Here is a 21,663-nt window from a genome sequence, read left to right on the forward strand (position 1 = left end):
GCTATTTAATCAAAGTTTGCTTCAACTAATATTTTTATCATTAGCAAGCACTGCATCGAATGATGATTAAAATCCTGTTGCATAATTTTTAGTTTTTTGTTCAAAATTTTAAATATTGTTAGAATTAGCGTGGTTGTGAAATCCATTGGATGCATTCGCTCAAACATGTACAAGCGAGAAAAGTGACTTTCTTCATCCGAACTAATCGGAGCTATTATGTATTCAGCTTAAAACCATCGACGCAGTGAATCACTCTGCAGCATCCGTTTGAATTCATGTAAAACCATGAATTAAACCAGACGGCAAGTGATCATCAAAACTAATGTAAACCGTGATGCTGCATCCACCATGTATACACCCCAGCATCGTCCCTGCAGATTCACTAACTCTTCTCTAATACTATGTTTTCCACGCAGTTAGCGGGAAGCCGGCAATAACAGAAACTTTCGATCGGTGCATACCAAAGCACACAAGAACTATGGAGAAACGCCGGACTTAAAATTGTTTCGTTTTAACGATTCGGCTTCGAGCGAGCGACGCTTTTCAGTAACAATTTCCCCTAACAATAACAGTGGCAACAACGAGCCCCCTTTCCAGAAGCTCCTTTACACACACACACACACACACATATCCGTCGACGGGCCATCATCTCGCGCCCGGTAAAGCTCGCTTTCACTGGCCCGCGGTTGCGCAACGTCCGAGCCTCAATTAGCTGCAATCATACATTGCATTAGCGGTCATTATTTCGCTCTTCCCACCCGCCGACACCCCAACCCCCCGCTTCCAGCATCCTCCGGCAGCCCCCAGGTTGGACTGTACTAATAACATTCGGCACCTTGCACCAGGGCCCGTTTGGAGGCAGTTACCGTGTTTCGTTTTGTATTTTTATTCCACTCGACAAATGGTGCAGTGAAATGGTAGCGTCCTCGCCCCCAAACACCCCCACCCGGCCGGGCCCGGCAGTGAGATGGAAATTTTCCCAAAGCTTTTGCCCTATTTCCCCGAACGGTACGCAAAGTGATTTTCTACGACTGATATTGGACATTGCGTTGGTTCCGCCTTTCTTCTACGGAAAGCTAGCGACTTTTGGGCCAAAGCTGTGCAGTAACTCCGGTGCAGATGAGTGCCGACCATCGACTGGGAGGGAGGGAAGAACCAAATGCCACCGGGTGGCTGTTTCATCATCTAATTTGACGTGACATATTTCATACGTCGCAGTTGTTACCGGCAGTAACACAATCCACCACGATGCACGATGAGATAACAGGGAGTTGAGGCGGAGTGCCTTAGTGTGTGAGGTTCCCGGGGCTCAGCAGTTACGGTAACGAGTGTGACAGCACTCCAACTCCGGCATGACAATGTGCTTCGGCGTCGTGGATGCATTCGTAACATAATCGGTGCAATTATGCCGGCCCGGAACGTCGCCATGCATCTGTCAAACGATTTGTGCTCTCATTGTAAATCGAAACGTCCAATTCAGGGGGGCTTCCAATGGAGAAAGAAAGGGATAGGTGGATGCTAAATATTACTTGTGCATTTCTGACGTGCATGTTTTTTTTGTGAAAATAATATTGAGTGTTTGTAACGCAGGAAAAAAGTTGGGTACATCTCCAATTTTAGTAAATTTAATTACATGGGACGAAAGAGAAAACATTCTTCCACTTCCAAAGCCTTCATTAAACGATCCGATGGAAAACATTTCAAACACGGGCAACAAATTCCCCTTTTCGGAACGATTCGGAATGCTGTGTGCTTAATTTTTCATCTATTACCGGATAATGATTCGGAACACGTGCCCGGATAATTTGACCCCACGCGCGGTCCAAATTCCGACACGACCAGCCTCCGTCAAGCCACCGGGAAGGCTATGGCAAGATGAAAAATTGCTAACCATTTCCTTCCCCGACCGTGCGTGATACTATTTGCACGCGGCGTAAAGTACCGAATGTCATATTTATTCCCTCGTCCGCCTCGGAACGGTAACTTTAAGCGGCACGTAATCCGTGCGAGGTTTCCTTCCACTGACACGGAGAAGATCGGCGAGAGAAAAAGAACCTTAACCGCAAACCCGTGTAGGACACAGCCCATTTTCGCGAAGAAGACTGTGGGCGCAAATCTCCGCACCGCGTTTGGGTGGTGATTTATGGTTCCACCGGCGATAAGGTGTATCCGAAGGGTATTAATCAAACTGAAGCCTGCCTCCGAACCGATGTTACTCCTGCACGAAGAGATTAACAATCAAAATCAAACATTATGTCCTACCACAGCTTCCACCGAATCGTTTCACTTTCTGAAGGACCATTATTTTTATTTGGAAATAACAAACGAAAAACACACCCACCTCAAGCAAGCAACTCAAATCTGTACACCCAAAGGAAGGTAATAAAAAAAACCTATAATGCAAAGAAATAAAGCAACACCAAACCTGAAACTAATGCACGCGGTCAAGAAGAACTCCTTTCAAGGAAAAGCCCACAAAATCAGAGAGAGAGACGATTATTGGCGAACGTTTACAGATTGAAGTGTTACCGGGGGTGCAGACGACGTGTGCGCGTTCTTCGGGTCCGAAGAACGCGCAGACGAAGTGCGCGGGTTAGCGAAACTCCTCCCCGAAAAAAACTCCTGCAGCGAGAGTGAGCAGCAATATACTGCTTTCCTTTGCAACCGTACAGAAAGCAACGTAAAATCTGAGCTGCACTCCGGATTTTAGGATGTTTACGCACACAATCTTAAAAACGCCTTACATCCCTAGATGCGCAGCTTTGGGTTTTCTCTAGTGGCTTAGCCATGGAGAAATTTTAATTATTTTGGTAGCTGTTATTTCTTGTAGAGCTAACAGACCAATGAAAAACATTTTAAGAAAAGGGCATTTGAAAGCGTTATCGAAAAACATAAGCACTGTCATGAGTTCATTGCTGTAAAATAAAAATAATTGGGCTCATAACATTATGGTTGGAGGACAATACCGAGAGGTTGAGCCCTTCAGACATTCGTGCAACCAATCTTCTCAAATGCCCTTTTTTCATATCACTTTCAGAGGACTTTTTGTATGAGCCCGAAACGGCTGGCCTACATTACTGCAACTACAAGTTGGATCGCCTCAGCTTTTCATGTATATTACTTAGATGATAGTGGGTACAAAAATGAATAAATTTTGAAGTTGATATAGATACACAGATAAAAGTATTCATTAGAATACCAATCAAACAGGTTTTCCGATACAGGAATCGTATGGTCGGTAACTGTAAATCAATATAAATGTGTTTTATTCCTTAGTTCTATTGTTTTCTCGTTAAAGAACGGAATTTATAAGTTTATTACGAATGTTTGTTTTGGTTATCCTACATCGCAAGATAGCGCTATTTTTACCAATTATATCGTTCTGTATGACCTTGCGGCTGATACAAAATTGAGGCATTTTGCTCTAGCGTTAGTCTAGTTTGGTGTGAGCCGTTTCGTACTCATACAAAAAGTCCTCTGAAGGTCATGTCAAAATAGGGCAGACTTGCAACTTGAGACCCACGGGAGTACGAGAGGCCATTCAAAAGTTTGCATACACCGTCAGATAACAACAGCAACCAGCAACTTTAGCGCCAAAAAAGAAACAATTGTAATACTCATTCCTTTCCGGGTCCTCCAACAGTAACAGAAAATCTTGTCTGCAGCGGAAGTGAGAGTTCAGAAAACCCGAACATTTTCTTATCCTGTCGCTCTTCTGGTAGCCAATGGAAAAGACGAAGGTTACCGAAACCGGCCCGAAAGGTTCCGAACAATTTTTTTCACTACCACTGCTTTGATTTGTGTACGTATACGAAACACCGAACTCATTGCGTCCCCCTTTTTCATATAATCATTTTTGTTCTTCCTTCTCTCTCGAAACTGTTTCATCGGCATTTTTCTCAGTACTTCGTTCTTTTTGCATGTGCCGAACATACATCGGAGGAAGATGGAAGAACAAAAATTGCCATAGGATAAAGAGAGAAGTAACGATTTCGGCATTTCGTGTACGTACACAAATCAAAGCAGTGGTAGTGAAAAAAATTGCTCGGAACCTTTCGCGCCGGTTTCGGCAACCTTCGTGTTATTCATTGCCTACCAGAAGAGCGACAGGATAAGAAAATGTTCGGGTTTTCGGAGTTCCCATTCCCGCTGCTGCCAGTTTTTTTCTGTTACTGTTGGAGGAGCAGGAAAGGAAAGAGTATTATAATTGTTTCTCATGATATGTCGCTAAATTATGGGTCTCCTAGTATGTCCCTTTCTTAGAAAGTTCGTTAAAAAGATACCGTAGTCGGCCTTTCGTACTCCAAGGGGTCTTAATTCGAAGTGCGACTTTGCAGTTGGCACGTGATCTGTTGGAACCGTTGTGTTATAGCACCGCGGCTATTATTTTGCTGCTATGAGTTTAGAAGAGCGCCTATTTTCGTTAGCTCTTTAAAATGTCCTAGCTACAAAACGTTTGTTCTTAAGACTGCAACAGTTTTAGACAAAAGATTTACATGACATAAAATTTATATTTCTTGAATCCCTACGCAGTGTTGCTTATAATACTCAGAAGACAGCATTGATCATAGAACGGAACCATATTCCTCAGCTGCGCGAGTCATAATGGAACTGCAGTTGTCCGTCACTGAGAACATCGGTCAGAGGTTACCGAATCAAGCAGCTTCCTTCTAGCAACAGTCGAAGCTCAGCGTGCAGCATTGCCAGGCTCGGCTTGAATTTGCTCACTAAGGTGTAGTCCATTAGCGAAATGTGCTGTTCAGTGATGAACTCAAGGTATGACATATGTGAGACAGCTCCGGAACAAGCTATATGACCTACGATTTGAGCTACCCGTCGGCACAGTTTGTATATCATGATCTAGGACTGCTTTACGGGTTAGAGTGTAGGACCTTTACCTTTACCTTTAGCTAAGCGGCTTTGACGAAATTTAATGAAATATGCACTATAAGCCGTGCAATGGGAAATACAGAGGCTCAAAAATGAGAAATGGATGTGGTGTACAACTTGTGTCCGACATTGTAGTTCTTCATGAGAAAACAGCAACCAAAATGATTAAATTTCCTTCATGGTCAAACAATTAAAGAAAAACCAAAGATGCGCATCTAGGGATGTACGTTACTTATAAGGTAGTATGCGTAAATATTCCAAATTTACCTTGCCTCCTGTACGGTTGCAAAGGAAAGCAGTATATTGCTGCTCACTCTCGCTGCAGTAGTTTTTTTCGCATTTTGCCGAAGCTAATCCGCACACCTCGTCTGCGCGTTAGCCGCGCCCGAAGAACGCGCAGACGACGTGTGCACACCCCTTTAAACAACGACTCCAATCGAAAGAACGCAGAAAAAGTTTGAGTGGGCTTTAACGTTTTATGATGGATTTATGATAACGCAAAGTGGACAAATTGGGAGAAACCTTACTTTAAGCCGCTAGGATTTACGATAACAGTAATGGCAGCCGTCGACTTGAAGTATGTAGTAAAAGCGCATTAGCGAAAGTGACAACGTTTATGGTTTTGATTTCTTGGGCTTCTTTCCAAGAAAATCCCTCCTGCGAGAATGAAACAGAATATCTTCTATGTTTTAGTGTCCTCCCTCGAAATATGTTAATCAAAAAAGAAGCACCTAACTGAATAAAAGTCAACAGAACTGTGCTGAACTAGATATCCTGTTGCTTGATGAAAAACAATTAAAATACTCTCCAGCAGGGGACCTGTTGTTTGAATTTCCTTTCATGAACAGTGCACCATTGTCTACGCCTAACATAAACATGCGCCGCTTTCCAACGCCATTCCGTAGATCCTGTTCCGTTTCGAAGGAGCACGCACGGCACAATGCGAGCCTGTGGCTGACGATATTGTCTCAACATACCCAAACAATGGTCCTCTGTCGCTTTTTGTTTTCTCAAAGGATCAAACTTTTTTTCTGCGTGGGATGGCTTTTCATTCGGAATCTAAATGAAATCCTCGGTACAGCGTGAAATCATCAGCTTTTCGGAGTTGTTGTATGGCTTACAGAAAGAACAAACGATTTGAACCGGCGTTTTTTCCACAAGTATGTCAACAGATGCTTCGTAAGACTTTGAAACAAATTGCAATCCTTCCTCAAATCCTCTCGCTCCATGAACCGTCTAAATGTATCCTTCCACGAAGAACCTTGCATGACAAGAAATGCCAAAGCTTAGTTCCACTCTGTGATCTTGATTTTGTGCGTGTGGTCGAATGACCAAAGCCATTCATTCCCACGCATAGCTTTGATGGTTTTTTATGTCTGTCCCACCGTCCGAAGGATGGACGATGGTGGAGCACCTGAAAGTGGGTGGCTGGAAAAGTTTTTCCCATTCCATGCCGGCTGACCGGAAGCAACGAACGGACAGGTCAAAGGCACGCTGGCAGGGGACGATAGATTAATCGGACCGAGGGTTAAACTGAAGATCGCATCGCAAACCGCCGAAGTGGTCCTGCTGAGCGCTTAAGAGATGACTAAGACATTTTAGCCCCCGGTGAACGGACGGCAGAATGGTTGGATTCCGCACTGGAGGTGACTGAATGTGTGACAAATTGACACTTTTTCCTATTATCTTTGTTTTCAGTCTGCCTTTTTTTGCAGAAGAAAATCACAGCAATCAGTAAAAGGAGGTAATAGGTGATTAGATAGATTTTACAAAACTATGTTCTTGCTTCTTTACTGCAAGTTCTGCCACAAAGTTGTTCTGCTCACTCGATTTAAGGAAAAAAAAATTAAGTAATTAACAAACTTTTATTAGAGACTCATCTTTCTATTAGATATGTTAATCTGTACTTAAATTACTCAAACTTATTTTTGATGTGAATGGTAATAATCTCTTTGAGTTCTTTAGCTCTTTTTCTTTGGCTTTATTAAAGGAAAGAAGGTTCACCTTTCTGGCTCTATTTTTTTACATACTGAGCGTTTCTCCTTGTACAATTTTCACCTAATAAAATAGAAACAGTCAGAGCAAATGGTTATAGATTGTTTTTAAATTTAAACAAATGTTGTAAACACAGTTTTAAGCTAAGCTTTATCAAAATTCCACAGCATTTAACGGCTCGAAGGTCACGAAACGAAACATCGGACTCAACATTCATGCAAACAATATTTTCCTATGCATTAATCTCATAAACGGTACTCATCACGATATTCTTATACACGATCGATTATTTCTGCTGTTTTGAGCATTGCGTGCCTTTAGTTCCTTTAGCATACAACAACATGGAGAGAAATACATGTAAATTTGACACAAAAACCATCGGAGATACGTTCACTGTTGTCATATTTTCCTCACGGACGGTTCCTATTGATACGTTTGCTTTTTACATTCCAATGCCCTTCAGATGCTTTTCACAAATCAATTTACACTCGACGGCATTGAAAGCCCATCTCCAAATAGTGTTGGGAAAAGGTTGGAATGCTGGAATCCAGCATCATTGCTTTGACTGCCACTTCGGTGACTTCTGCCTTCGGGCAAACATTTGCATTCCGGCGGCTGGGCAAACAAGCACGCCCGATGCACTCGATTTTCTAGCCACGCCGAGGCAGAGAGTCTAACTGACCGATCAAACGTGTTTTCGTTTGGAGAGTCCGAAATCGTGATCGGAACGATGTCCCTTGGGGAGCAGTATTGTGCGTGTTGTTTGACGTTCGAGTTTTTAGCTTCACGAGCCTTGGATGAGCATAAGTTCATGAGCATAAGAGTGCCGCATCGTTGGCTCATTGACCCGAATGGGGGGAGGGATTTCCGAAGAACACGGACGGACGAAGATGGCAACGCACGGAGGCAAACGGACCGTGACACCGAACGTGGGGAGTGAAGATGACGGGCCCAAAAGTGCTGCGTTCTGTTCAGCTCGACGACGCTCGCCCGGGGGGAGGAACCGGTGTTCTAACGGAAAGTGCAAACATACCCAATTATCCAGCGCGGTCGGAGTTGGACGCAACGAAAACACACGAAGAAAGAGAGTTAGACCAAAAAATCTTCCACTTTCATTAGGCCCGGACACAGAACCGCGCAGTTCCGCCGGCCTGAAGACACATCCAGCACAAGCCACAACCTTTTCTTTCACTCTCTCTATGTCTCTCTTTACCCAGGGGTGGTTTTCCCTGGTAAACCCAAACCCGTAAACCACACCACCGTACACGTGCGCGTGGTGCACGTCGGCCTTTCCGGGATCCCCTCCCGGCAGAAGGTACTAATCGGATTGGGAACCCAGCCTGGTGGAACACGACCTAAACTGAATGCCATTAAAGAATGCTGCCGTCCTCCGAACGTCCCGGCGTACGCACTCAACATGTATGTTGGGTCGCAAACATCGCGCTGGCACACACACACACACCGGGCCGCGTTTGTCGGTGCGAGTCACGCGGAACCACGCCGGAAAAATCGTCGGACCGGAACGGGTCGTCGCCACCGACGCCGTCCTCCCCGTGCCATCCTCCGGGAAGGGTGTCTGCCCTCGCGCTGGACGCAGTTTGTCAACTTTGCTCACACGCATTTGCACAATCATCAAGACGGAAGATGTTATAAAAAAAATAAGAAAAACAAAACGAACCCAACCGACACCGTCCAAAACGAACCGTCTCAAGACGGCCGACTCCTCCGCCACCTGCGCGGGCCGGCAGACAGGCAGCATAATAACAAAAATGACACATTTTACTTACGGATAATGTTCCCGTGTTTACCGGCGTCGTCTCGGCAGCTCGCTCGTTTGAAAGAAAGCTTCTGCCGGGGATGGGGCGGGAGGGTAGGAAGAAAAAAAAACGCCAAACTCCGTACAACCGCCTCTTCTTCTGCTGACTTTAATCTGCTGCTTCCTCGCCACGGGGTTGTTTTCTTCCTCCCTTTGGCCTCAGGGATGGACCTGCCGAGCTTCTGCAGGGCGCGAGCTTTGTTTTCTGTGCTGATGAGGGGAAAAAGAAAGCGGGCAAAAAACAGAGAGATAATGAATATTGTGCCGTAATGAATAAATTACATGCCGTTTACGCCGTCAACAATAGAATACTTTTATACAACTGTCTGATGAAACCATATAAGACTGTAATGATTTTACAGGGACACCTTGAGGGGGGGGGCGGAAAGTCTTATCGAGAAATTGGCGAGACAAATTAAAGTTTTCCGAAAGACCGGAGATAAACGAGCATTCGTTTTTTTTTGCGGCTTCTTCTCTAAGCCACCTCAAACGGGAATTAGAAACTTTCCAACCGGTTCCAAGAACGGTCTATCTAATCCCAAAATAATATTCAAGACCCGTCATAGTCGGACTTAAGGAACTTCGCATCGAAAGTTGCTACTGGTGGTCGGGCTTCAGCATAAAATATGCTTCCAAAGCGGACAGTAAGTGGCAAGCTGCTACTTCTAGCTACCGTTTCAAGGATTAAATTTAACTTCATTGTAAAGCTCCATTCTAATCCGGCAAACAAATGTGAAAAAAGCCTTTTCACCGCAGCAAAAAAAAATACAGCCAGGAACCATTCTGTTGCACAATACACCGATACGGGCGGGAGATAAAAATAGCATCACGATGCGGGAGCTTTTCCCGGTCGGCATCATTCCCGGCCACCGGGAAAGTAAATGGATCTTGCAAGGAATCTCACCGGAGACAAACCGTAAAGGACAGCTCACTGCCGCCATTTGCAAAAGCCAGTAATGGTGTGTGATTTATTGTTGGCAGTTCCTACCTTCAACTCAAGCCAGAGCGGGGCTTGAGCAAAAAATCGGGAGGAAAATCTTTTCACCCGCGCACGGTGGCATTGTGTGGCTGAGAAAATGTGCCATCCCGAGCTGATCCAGGCTTTAATCTCAAGCTCCTCGGTAGAATGCTGAAGAGCTTCAACTAAAACCCGGTACCATTTTATTGTGACAACGACGAACGAGAAATGTGGCGTATAGAAGATGGTGCGCGAAAATGGCGCACGACACATTCTACTACACTTGACAGTATTATACACCTTTCTTCCATTATTTCCTGCCGGCGGGATGACATCGCCACCATCGGAAACGGAAACATCCTGCCAACGGGCCACCGGAACACTATCGGTAAATCAAACCGATGCCTTTGCTCGCATACCATTTCCATCTACCGGGATGATTTCGCAGTCGAAAAAAAAGGGTACAAAGCGGAAAACTAAAGTATGTGTGTGCAAAAGTTGGCGCATTTGCGAACCCCGTGCTTCACGTTCATTCATGCAACGGTGGCATGCGGTTCGGAAGACACCTGACGCTTGTGTCGATGCGAACGACCTTCACGGAAAAGTACAGTTTCCTTTTCGCTGAGTGTGGTAACATTTTTTTCCGTTTGCTCGGCGCTCCACCAAACAACGGTTTCGAGTGGAATGTGGAATGTGTGTGTGCTGCAAACATGGAGGCCTAAACCATTTTACTGCAACGAATGCATCTCGGTTTTTTTACGTTTTTTTTGCAGCCCCAACGTTCAATATGGAGTCTTCTTTTTTTATGTATTGCTTTGCATACGGTTCCATTGAAGAGGAAAATGTGTGGAGTTGCGAGCGTAGCTAAATTAGTTTCGGCCCGCTGTAACTGTGTCCGATTGCTGACGGGTAACCACTTACTTTTTTAGAATCATCACATTTCGCTTCGTTGGAAAAATGTTTTCGACACGCTTAATTCGATTCGACAACGCTTACCAATTCATTCAGCGAACGTCGGGAAATATTTGTAAATAAAACTATGTTCGTAAATGTAATACCTTCATCAGAATCGAAATGTGTATCGTGATTCGAAAATAACCTTCCCGGAAAAGAAGAATATCGAACGGAAAAATTCCACCAGAAATGTCATCGCTCCAATCGACCTAATTTCGAGTGGCATGTATTCATTAGCAAGTGAACTGCATTCCATTTTGCATGCAGTTTTGCCGACGAAAAGCAAATAGAAGAGTGCAATTACAAGTACCTGGAAGCGGAAAAATCCCCATCATTACGATTTTATCGCATCGCGTAGAGCTAAAATCGGCACGTCTGCCATTTCGATGCGATGTCGTGGAAAGGGAAAACGTGAGAAAGGGAGATAAAATCGGGCATGGAAGATGGGACTGCAACCTAGACCGACATCGTCAACGGTGCCGATGTGCAGTGAGGTGGTCAAACTTTTCATAATTAAAGCATAATTTAATATCCACCGGAAAATGGAACGAGGACGAAACCTCGCAAACCCTCACTTGCTCCCTGTCTCTTCACGGAAAAGCTGACACGAAAAGGCAATCCATAAATAAAGTCTGTACGATGTCCTCGATCTCGAACTCTGCCTTCATCGTGACCGGTAAGCGTCCAACGCGTCCTTATTCCCATTCCGGCTTCCACTAATCCGCACCAGGAGTGCCGCGTGCCGAGAGGGAAATGGACCCGCAGTGACTTCTTCACGCGCCGCTAAGTGACCAACCGAACCGGCAGCTTCCCGATGGCATGCTCGGCGTGGTAAAATACATATAGAAAGAAATTAAATTTTATTTACCCAATTAAAACTTGCCCATGGCATGGCTGACGATAGTGGACAGACGGTCGCACCAGCACTCAGGATTAGTCGCATGAACTCGTGTCGAACCATCATCTCGTGGGAATGGGAGGATGTTCGATCCGCATGTCGTGTGTACGGGTGGGTGTGTGTGTTTGTGAATCAGAAAACATTGATTTCGAAATCTTATATTAAAAAGAAGCACCCGAGGTCCGGATGAAGCAGCTCCGCTAATGAACCAGTTGCAATGTTTTTTTTCCCTCCCGCTTCAGGAACGTTAGCTTCACCACGAACAAAAAGGTGTCGATTAAAAGGGGAAAGTTATTATGCTGCGCAGGCTTACGTACCCCCCAGCCCCGCCAGGCCTTTTTATGGGACCGTTTTCTGATTGGCAATTTTCGGTATGCGATCATAAATCGAGCCCATTAGCAAAGGGGGTGGCCGGCGGAAAGAAAAGCCTACCGGTGCCGAGGCGCCGTAACGGAAACATCGCCAGCATTCCACCGATGTACACCGGGTATGGGACTGTTAATGCAACACTTTTGTTTGGAAGTGTGTTTCTCTTTTGTTTGACGGTTGTTTTTCTCAATTTTCGTGGATCTCAATGCTTGAAATTTATCGTTTGCACGACCTGCCCCTCACCAGTCCACCATTGCCCCACCTTCGAGTGAGGAGCAAAAGCTTCAAATGTTTCAACCACCACCGCAAACCTGAAGCGCTGCACAAAGCCCAATAAGGTGCATAATAAATGAGCCACGTGAGTCGATGAGGCCCCCGCGCCAGGGCGCGAAAATACAATCCACTTCCACGGGCTAATTACCGAGGCTTTTGCGTGATTGATGAGACCGGTTAAAAGGAGGTTTTCTCTCCTCGGCGAGTGTGAGCACCAACCGACCCCGTCATCGCTGGCTCATAATACTATGCGGCAACCATTTACGGTCGTGTACGTAAATCGAGCGCCCAAACCATGGAAGAAAGAAATGAGATGGTTGGCGAAGTGTTGTTCGAGATGTGCCTTACTTTGGCACTATTAACGTGCTAACAAGGGAGCTGTTTTGAATAAAGTTTAGCGTCGTTAGCAGTACGAAAATGGACCGTTGGAACAAAAGGAATGAAGAATGAAATTAATGTTACCACAACCTAACATAACATTCATCGTCAAATGGCACACCAGAAAACACTGGAATGATGATAAACCAGAGAAAAATTCCACCCTTTTGCTCAAGTTAATATCATTTTAATCCTCGCCTCAAGGATTCCGTTTGTTTGTTTTTGATAGAAAAATATGCTTAGTAGTATAACCAATACTACTTGGAATAATTTCCAAACGTTCGAGCCAAGTTTTGTTACATTACGCAATAATCAACGCCTCGAAAAGCAATCATTTCAATTGGAAAATGTCAATTTTCTGCTCACCCTCAACTGGTATTCCGTGATAAATTAACTGGTTTGTAGATGGCGAAAGTTTTACCGTTACCGACAAAAGTTTTAACCATTCACACTAATCGAGCCATAAAAAAAAACAAACAAACAAACACACAACTGTCTATCGTTTCCCGTAAACAGTCCGTTGAAGTAACGCACGCCCTTAAGCGTTCGCTTTGTAGTGTGTAACGCGAGACCACCGGCACAAATCTTCCAGAACAGCGTCCCCCCGGCCTGAAGTGGAGCGTCTTAACTGCCACCAATAAAACGGAGGGAATGAGATTATAAACGGAACGGAACTTTATTGCTCCCGAAGAAGACGCCATCATCATCATCGTCGAATGATTGATCGAGCCAGCCGGGTTTTCGTTGCCCGGAGCAGTCCGGAGTCCGTCCACCTTTGAAAACTGGAGCCACCAAGGGGATCACTAAGGGAACCGTATGCTGGATTTTCCTTTGCTAGAAATCGTTGAAAATCAAATCCCTGGTGCGTAAGGAAAAGAAGAACATCTTCCTGCCAGACGGTCCGGTAGATTTCCCACGCGGAGCAGAGTGATCTTCATTATCATCGCTAGCTTTCCAGTGGTTTGTTTGTCCAACATCGAAGGCCGCGTCCGGGAAGAAGGGTTCATAAAAAAATCACCCACCTCACAACAAGTTCCCTCCATTCTTCCCGGCGGAACTCGTAACTTTCCATCGGTAGCTAACGATGTTTTCTTCGCATCGTGCGCCAGCAAAACTTTTAATGAAAAAGCGCCATCACGCAATAACGCCCGTCCGTCAGATAAACACCAGGCCGGGTGACGCCCCTCGGGGGGGGACCGGATGGGTGAGAATTCGCTAAGGATTCGCTCACGGGGCCGAAACAAAAAACACCTAATATGACCCCCATTTGCTCACTCCGGCGAGATGCTGAGGAAACGCGAAACAACAGAGAAGGAGAGAGAGAAGTAAATACAGTTTATAATGCAATTAATTTCAGCTAATTAGACATTGACATGGCAAGACCCAAAGGGTCCGTGTACGTGGTGGTGGTTGGGGCCACCGGGGAGGTGGCGGTTGTCTGCGTTTCGCGCGGAACAAACTTTTGACGAAAGCTTTCGCACACGAACACGACCCGCGAGAGTGAGTTAGTTCCGGAGTGGATTGTGTTTACTTTGCCGCAAAAGCTCCAAACTGTTAATGAAACGAAAATATTGCCCTCATTAACTTGCGTTGAGGACCTTTGACATGGCTATTGGAGGGCTCTTTCTCTCGCCGGAAATGGGGCTACGGGGAAACTCGCAAACATTGGAATTAATTTGATTGGCTCGAAGTTTCGAAAATGGAAGCCTGACACGAGTTGCATGTTTTTCTGTTGAATTGAACTGGTTGTTATCTCGAAGTTTAATGTGTGATAGCATAACTTCAAACCGACCATTTAAACCATTTTTGGCAAATTTAAATACCCTTATTAATTAATTACACACTTCATGCTAGAAAACATATCCTTCAAATAGAAGACCACAAAACTGAAATTGAAATATGCCAGAACAACATCATCAAGGATTGCATTCGCATGCAAAAAAACAAAGAAGAGTAACAGCGAAGTTACGGCCATTGTTTATTTTTCCATTGTATGCCCAAAAACCAACAAAACTGGAGCAAATAAACAACCTGCGGTCGGCACGTTTCCGTCAGGCAGCTTATTTGCGAAAACTGCTCCACAATCAGCGAGAACTGACCGGGCTTCCTTTGCCTTCCTTCCACCAAACAACTCGCGTTTGGGGCACGCGGCGTACTCATTTTCCTTTCCGTTGCAAACGCTCTGTTTCCACTTTCAGTTCCATTTCTCCACCAGCGGCGAACGGTGGTATTTTGTTTACCCCGCAACATTGATATTCATGCGCCCCAAGCCGATGGGTGAACATAAAGCTTACTTTTTCACCAATTACTACCACCGGGTGTTGTGGTTGTGGAGGGGAAAAACCCCGAGAAACAAACGTACCGCGATTTTCCTCCCAACGGGTGGTGTGCGCAGGTGTGCGTTATCCAGAAGGAAATGCAAATGAGGAAAAAAAAACTCTACCAAAATGGGAAAAATTTTAACGCCGTGAAATCGGCAGCGTGATCCCTCGATAGGCGAAAACAGACAAGCAAAACGAAAAACGAGAAATATAGATGATTGTGATGGGGCTTTTAATAAAATTAACATGGCACTGTTGCTGGCTCGGTGAGATAATTATCTCACACTGGCAAGAGAAAATCCCCACGTTGGTTTTCGGTTCGTTGCAATGGAGGAGGAAAACGCATGACTAATTTGGCTTCCATCGCAACGTGCACTAATTTACATATGCGGTCGTTTCTTGTGATAAGAATCTTATGACATTTGGTTCCCTTTGCAAGCTTTCCCAACGTTTGCGGGGAATAGTTTTCCCAAGAAACCAGCAACGACCGTTGCACAGTTAAGGAGTATGATGATTCGACTAACGTGATTAAATGTGAAACTACCAGCCATGTGCAGCTGGATCTGAACTTCACCAACAATAAAATCGAAGCTCAAATGTCTCATTGTTTGGAATGATAAAGTTTGTTCCATAAATGCGAAGCGATGGTTTCATCTTGTATTGTTTAACATGACGATATTGCAGTGGAATACATTAATCCGATTATTGGAAACATTTACCTACACAAGTTACATTCTTCAAAAATACATAAAAAGAACTGCCCGTCCCAATTGTTACTATATTGAAAAGGTAATCCTTACGATTTTACAAAAAAAAACCGACCATCGTAAGCAAAAACGTCAATTAATGGTTGACAGGCTTATTTAGAAAAAAAACGTGAGAAAAAAACATCTGCGCAACCGCTTTCTGTCGGTAGAAAGGAGAAACTCCCACAAAACGTGACGGATGCTAATCGTAAAAAGCTAATTAATATTTTGCTTCAGAAAACAAAATGTTTGCTCAGCTGCTGTGCTATTTGGCAGCCGATGATGAAAAACAGTAACGAACAGGAGACAAGATAACGAAAAAAAAGGCCTACCAGTTCGGAAAATATCCATTATGTTGGTGTGCGTTACCCAGGCACCAAAGATTGGTCCAGAAATAGAAGCCTCAGGAAGTACGAACGTCCGACGGTTGTGGAAGGCCGTTTGTCGGATTCTACACGCCGGAGACATTTCCTGGGGAAAATGAAACACCGGTTTCTATGCTTCCTTTCCCGTGCCCGGCCCGGTTTGCGGTGAGTTATTCATTTTATACCGTATAAATGAAATATTAATAACGTACAACAATGCAAGCGAAACGACTTCCCAACGCAGTGCCCGTTGGGGGGAAACGAAACTTTCCCGAAGCATGTGTATGGCCGCTTATTGTTTCCCTGTATCCTTGAAGGGTTGTAACACGGGGAGGGCACCGCACGCTAAGGTGACCCAAATCCGGGAACCCTATAGCGATGTCCAGCCGACACCCGACGGAAGCCCTTCGTGAAGCTTTTCATTTCCCTTTCTTTGCTCGAAAAAAGAGTTATCCTGGCGTGTCCACCGGTTACGCCCCATTCTCGCACCGTCCAGCCTGTCCAAACGGCTTGGCGATGACTATCTTCCGACCCCTACACCGGATGTGCAAGAAGCCGCTGTCAGTTGCGGTCAGCAATTAACGCCGGGATCCCGCGCATTATTCATCGCCAGGTGTTGCGTCTTATCCAAGGCATGGAATTTATACCGACCCCAACCATTCCATGCGCCATCGTCGCGTGAGGATTGCGTAAAAACACCGAGGCAGGGTTGCAAGGGGATTAAAATTAAAAAATAAGGCCAGATAAACAGGACATTAAAGCAGCCGTTACGTCCGCCACAAAAAAAAAGAGAGAGAACGAAAAAGGAAACTCTTATTTGCACTGCAAAGGAATAACAACATCGCAAACAAATGCCGACCAAAAGAAGCCATTTACTTTGAAACAGCGAAAAAAAGTTTATTCCCCTCTTCAGGTTGAACGACACATGCCTAGCCCAACTTTTTAAAGCTTTTACCCGGGAGTATTTGGTCAACTGTTCGGAATGTTTTAAGAATCTTTCAACGAGCGCTATTAAATCACAAGGGTGCGTTAATAAAACTTCTTCAGCGATCCCGAGAGTATGATAAAAAACAACGAAATGTTGGTCTCTTTTCTCAGTCTTGTCTTATCGTGGAATATCTTCATCTCCTAAAGCACCGATGCTTATCATACTAAAATATTTTCTAATGGCATAAAAGTGTGTCTATTTTTCACAGAAACTTTTGGTTTAAAATGTTTGATTTTAAGGCACCCCTTAGATTAAACAACTTTGACAAACTAAGGTAAAAGTATGTTCCTCCCTCGTAGGCCTTATTAGAAGTTAGTACTCCTTCCGGACGGTATTAGCATATCGACAGGTCAGTGCTTTGATCTAACCTTCTCCTATATTTTCTCAAGGGCGTCCACAAATCGATCATTTACGTCGCATAAGCCGATATTTTTAGCTCCTCTCGAGTGTTTGCCTTACCCTTGAGCGCCACCTTTACATCAGCCTTTTTGCATAAGTAACATTTTCTGTTTTTCCTTTTCTTTGACGTATAAAATAATGTTGTATGTTTATAGTCTTTTAAAGATCATAAAGCGTAGGTATGAAACGAAAACTAGAACGCAAGATTAATTAATTGAGAATTATCAAAAATCAAAAGCGTGTTTTCTTTATAAAACGAATAGAATTCAGAAATATCAATAACAAAATAAAGATTCCTTCGTGGAAAATAAATCAGTACCGAAACCTCTCAAGGTCTCTATATTTGATGACCCTGACGAAACCCCTTTGCTACTTAGCACCCTATGGGTTTCTTTTCTCTTCAGTTTCTTTCGCTTCCATTTGGCTTCGCTGCAGCAAAGTACCATTAGGAGTTTTCGTAACCCTTTTCTATCGGATGAAGCACAAGCGTTCAGCGTTATTTTTGGGTACGAATTCGAACCAGAGCTACGTAACTCGATCAAGTGCATTGGAAAGGATTCTCGTAAGGATTAAGACACCGGAAGGAGCTTGAATCGGAAGAAAGGTCCGCAGAGACCGACCGCTATCTCCGGGCGCAAGGGTTCTGCGAACGAAGATAAATGTTTTTCTGTGCTTCGCGGCAATTGTCAATATTTATTACCGTTAAAACGGCTCACCGTGCGATAACGTGAAGCACCGAACGAACGGTTGGAAAATCGTGTGGAGAAACAAGTGGCGTTTCTCAAATATTCATGGCTTTGCGCATGGAAGTGAACCCTGATGTATTGGTTGTATATGATGCTGTTGTTTGTTTACGATCGATGTGCAAATACCCGTTGCTCGATTTACTGCCCGAAGCGCTCGAGTGGTGGAAGCATATAATTTATTATTTAAATTCGACCCGAATTTCATCGAAAATATTTTGTGCAGTTTTCCCAGTGGCGGTACGATGATTGGTGAATAATTTTATTTGTTTGTTCCACGAAGCGAGTTTATCGCCCGAAGTCCGGGGCCACAACCGTTTCCCTTCCAGCGGTCACCCGAGCGAGACATAACAAATAACTTTATTCCTACGGTTTTACCTTCAAGCCGCACAAATCCCACTCGCAAGTCCGAACGCAAGGGACTGCCTCTGGAGCGGCCATCCCCCGCACCACCAGCAATCAGTGTCACCCAGTCGAAGACTGGCCGCCAACAACGCCATGCAATCTGGACGATTTCACTTCTGTCGCCGGATTAAACTGCCCGCAACACCTTCGAGCTTATGTGCGCTATAGGGCAAACTAAACGATAAAAAACAACATACATTAAAGCGCCAGATTGCTTCGGTAGAATGAAAAACCTTCGCCAGTTTGGCAGACGCCACGTAGGACGTATTGTCCTTTATCCATTTCGTATCGTCTGGCGCGCTATCTGCCTCTGACAAGCGCACCGACGACCAGGGGCCGATTGCCGGGCCGAAGGTTGACACACACATAAACTTTGCTTTTCGTTCTTTTTTTTTTTTTGTTTTCCGTTTCAACTTTTCTTAATTATTTCCCTAACTAAGCGTGACAGTCGAAGTCGCCAGCATCACACTCTCCGTAGCGACCGGCCACCGCGGGGAATCTCGGGTGTGGCTCCGAAGAAACGGGGCCGTACTTGTGCTTTACCACACATTGCTGCCATCCCCGGGCCTAAGGCGTACCGAGAAAAACGGCCCGACGACACTAACATGCCTTAATTGCGCCCCCGGTCAACTAGGTAGGTAGAAAGGTAGATAGGTGGGCTGTAGAAGAAAGTGAGTGCACACGAAAAAACCGATCCGAACAAGCGAAAAACAACAACACTCAAACACACACACACACACACATTTGCTAGCATCAGCATCCGCAAAGGCAACATCAGCAAACGGCCAGCACTCTCCGGGGGTGTGACATAAATGTGGCATAAGATAAACCCGGACCGGGCGGACGCCAGAGGTGCGAATCAACTTGAGCCGGAAAGGAAGCTCGGGAATGGTGTAGGAAAGGAACAAGAAGACGCAAGCGCTTCAAAAGTCAAGAAAAAATTCATAGCTTACGAATAGTTTAGTGGGATTGTTTAAGTAAGAATAAATTCCAGAATAATTGTATAAAAATATTTTTTGACACAATTCAATTTAAAATATATTCTAAATTTTACTCACTTTCAACATTTATAAACTCAAACTGTATGTAATACGGTTTATTGTTTTCATGTGATTTCCTTTCAAGTTTACAAGCGCACCTTCACATTCTGCCATGAATTTCTATTGAAAGGAATTTTGGTTAACGGTTTATCAATTCTTCTTTTACATTTATTTTTAAATTATACGTTCATGACAACATATTTTTTTAACTTTACTAGAAAGTATAAAAAATATGATGAACTTAACCTTTTTCTATAATTTTGAAAGAGTCTAAAATGAATCAATTCCAATGTTGGTGTCCTACTCTTAATTTAAACTTTCATTTTATGACTTTTGTGTTATAGTTAACTGTTAAGGGCCGTCTTCAGAGAACAATGTTAAAGACAATTTCTTAGTAAAGTTCCGTCAAGACATGTTGACGACAACTTTTGCGCCAAAATTCCGTGCGTGTAATCACTGTCAGTTTATTTACGGACACAAAACTTGCCACCAAAGCATCGTCCTTTTCCTTATTATGTAGATAACATGCAAAATTCGGTGAAGTTGGGACTTTCCACGTCTCGCAAAAAGTGAACTCTCTCTCACCGTTTACCCTACCTTCAGAAACTGCCTCACGGTTCAACAGGCGGAACGACAGGAGAACTGCCAAAAGGCGCAAAAAGACTCCTGCGACCCACTGCGATGTCAAGTCGTTCGCCGCAAGGACGAGCGCCCTGTCGACCGTCGTCCTGCCACCGGCGTTGACGACAATCCCAGGGAGCCTCAATTTCCCCGGGAATCGTTTAATGAGTTCCGGATGCTCGTGCTCTCTCACCTTTTATTCCCAGGGCCACCAATCGAAGGCCAGTTGTGTGAAGCACGAGCCGAGCCTCGGTCCTCCGGACAAACATCCAAACCTCACTCGTGGTTGATACAAATCTGGTAATGGAACCCGCGTGTTGTGTGTCTCAAACCCTTTTCCTTTCTTTCGCCTGCGAGCGCTTTTTGTGGCCAAACAAGGGTCAGCACTTCTTCAGCAGAAGCGAGCCCATCTCGCAGTGAAAGGGGCGACTACTCCGGAGGGCTTCACTCACGAAACGCCAGCCCTCCCCCGCACGATTCGCCCTTTTCGAATAAATTATTCACGAGACAGGAAGGAAGACTTCGCTGAAGTGCTCTAGTTTTACTTTCCCGCAACCACTTCGTGGCTGGTTCCTCGGGATAAGCCCGCGGCCGCTCTTTACTACGTCGGACGAGATGAACCCTTCCTGTCCCTCTCGAACATCGCATTACTTTTTCTACTCCCCAACAGCTCTATTTGTCCATTGCCGTAGATGTTACCTTTTAAATTGAACCCAAATCGCGCTACGTGCCCTATTCTCGTGTCGGTAGCGAAGTTTCGGGCTTGAAACGGATCCGAGCCGACGTGCTGTTGGAACATTTGAAGGCAAAACTTTCGCTTTTGGAACCCTGCGGTCTTTGATGGCGGGACACGATTTTACGGATACTTCCAACCGCACGACACAACACTTCTCTGGCGCATAATACAGATCAGCTTCGTTCCTGACCCTGCCGGATGGATGAGCTCCGCTAACCTTCATTCCGGTTGGGGCCAATCGGTTCGCCGATCGCTGACACTCTGCTGACAGAAGGAAAATCTGTGGAAGGCCCCGATCCCGACCGCCCGATACGGCCAACCGTCGCGTTCAAACAAATTAGTACGTCGAGCGACTTTGGCTCACGCTGATTGTGCAACTGATTTAGTATCCGATTGTTTGCGGAACACGAACGACTGTCATGTACTCGGGGGGCAGAACTGGGACGAGGATGGCGGGGAGGGATTTAATTGAGTTTTCCAAGCGGAAGTGCGACACAGTCGACGGTCGTGCAGATGGAGGATACTTTTCAACAGATAAACGTTCTATTTTCTTTGCCCTTCCACTCCGTTAGCATAATATTATGGCAAGGGAGCATTTTTTCTTTCTTTCTTCTTGACTTCGAACCGTTGCCTATCACTTGAGCTAAAATTATGAGCAATATTTACTTCCGCAACCTATTGTTAAAATGATTACGTCGTTCGGAAAGGGAGGCACGCCTAAATGAATTAAAATGATAGGTGACGTGGCGAGATGCCAGTTTTTTAATC

The 21,663-nt window shown here is 44.8% G+C and overlaps 1 protein-coding gene across 4 annotated transcripts in view; it reads right to left on the reverse strand.

Moving 5' to 3' along the window:
* Positions 1-21,663, reverse strand: part of LOC131262357 (uncharacterized) — a 62,736-nt gene that overhangs the window by 13,958 nt on the left and 27,115 nt on the right. The window contains exon 1 of one of the 4 annotated variants that reach the window (XM_058264346.1): positions 8,673-8,738. The exons of the other annotated variants lie outside the window; for them this stretch is intronic. The gene's annotated coding sequence lies outside the window, so the exon portion shown is untranslated. Of the gene's footprint in view, positions 1-8,672; positions 8,739-21,663 lie in introns of those variants that run through there. 4 annotated transcript variants of the gene reach the window in all.

Source organism: Anopheles coustani, chromosome 2, assembly GCF_943734705.1.
Source record: "Anopheles coustani chromosome 2, idAnoCousDA_361_x.2, whole genome shotgun sequence".
Taxonomy (NCBI): domain Eukaryota; kingdom Metazoa; phylum Arthropoda; class Insecta; order Diptera; family Culicidae; genus Anopheles; species Anopheles coustani.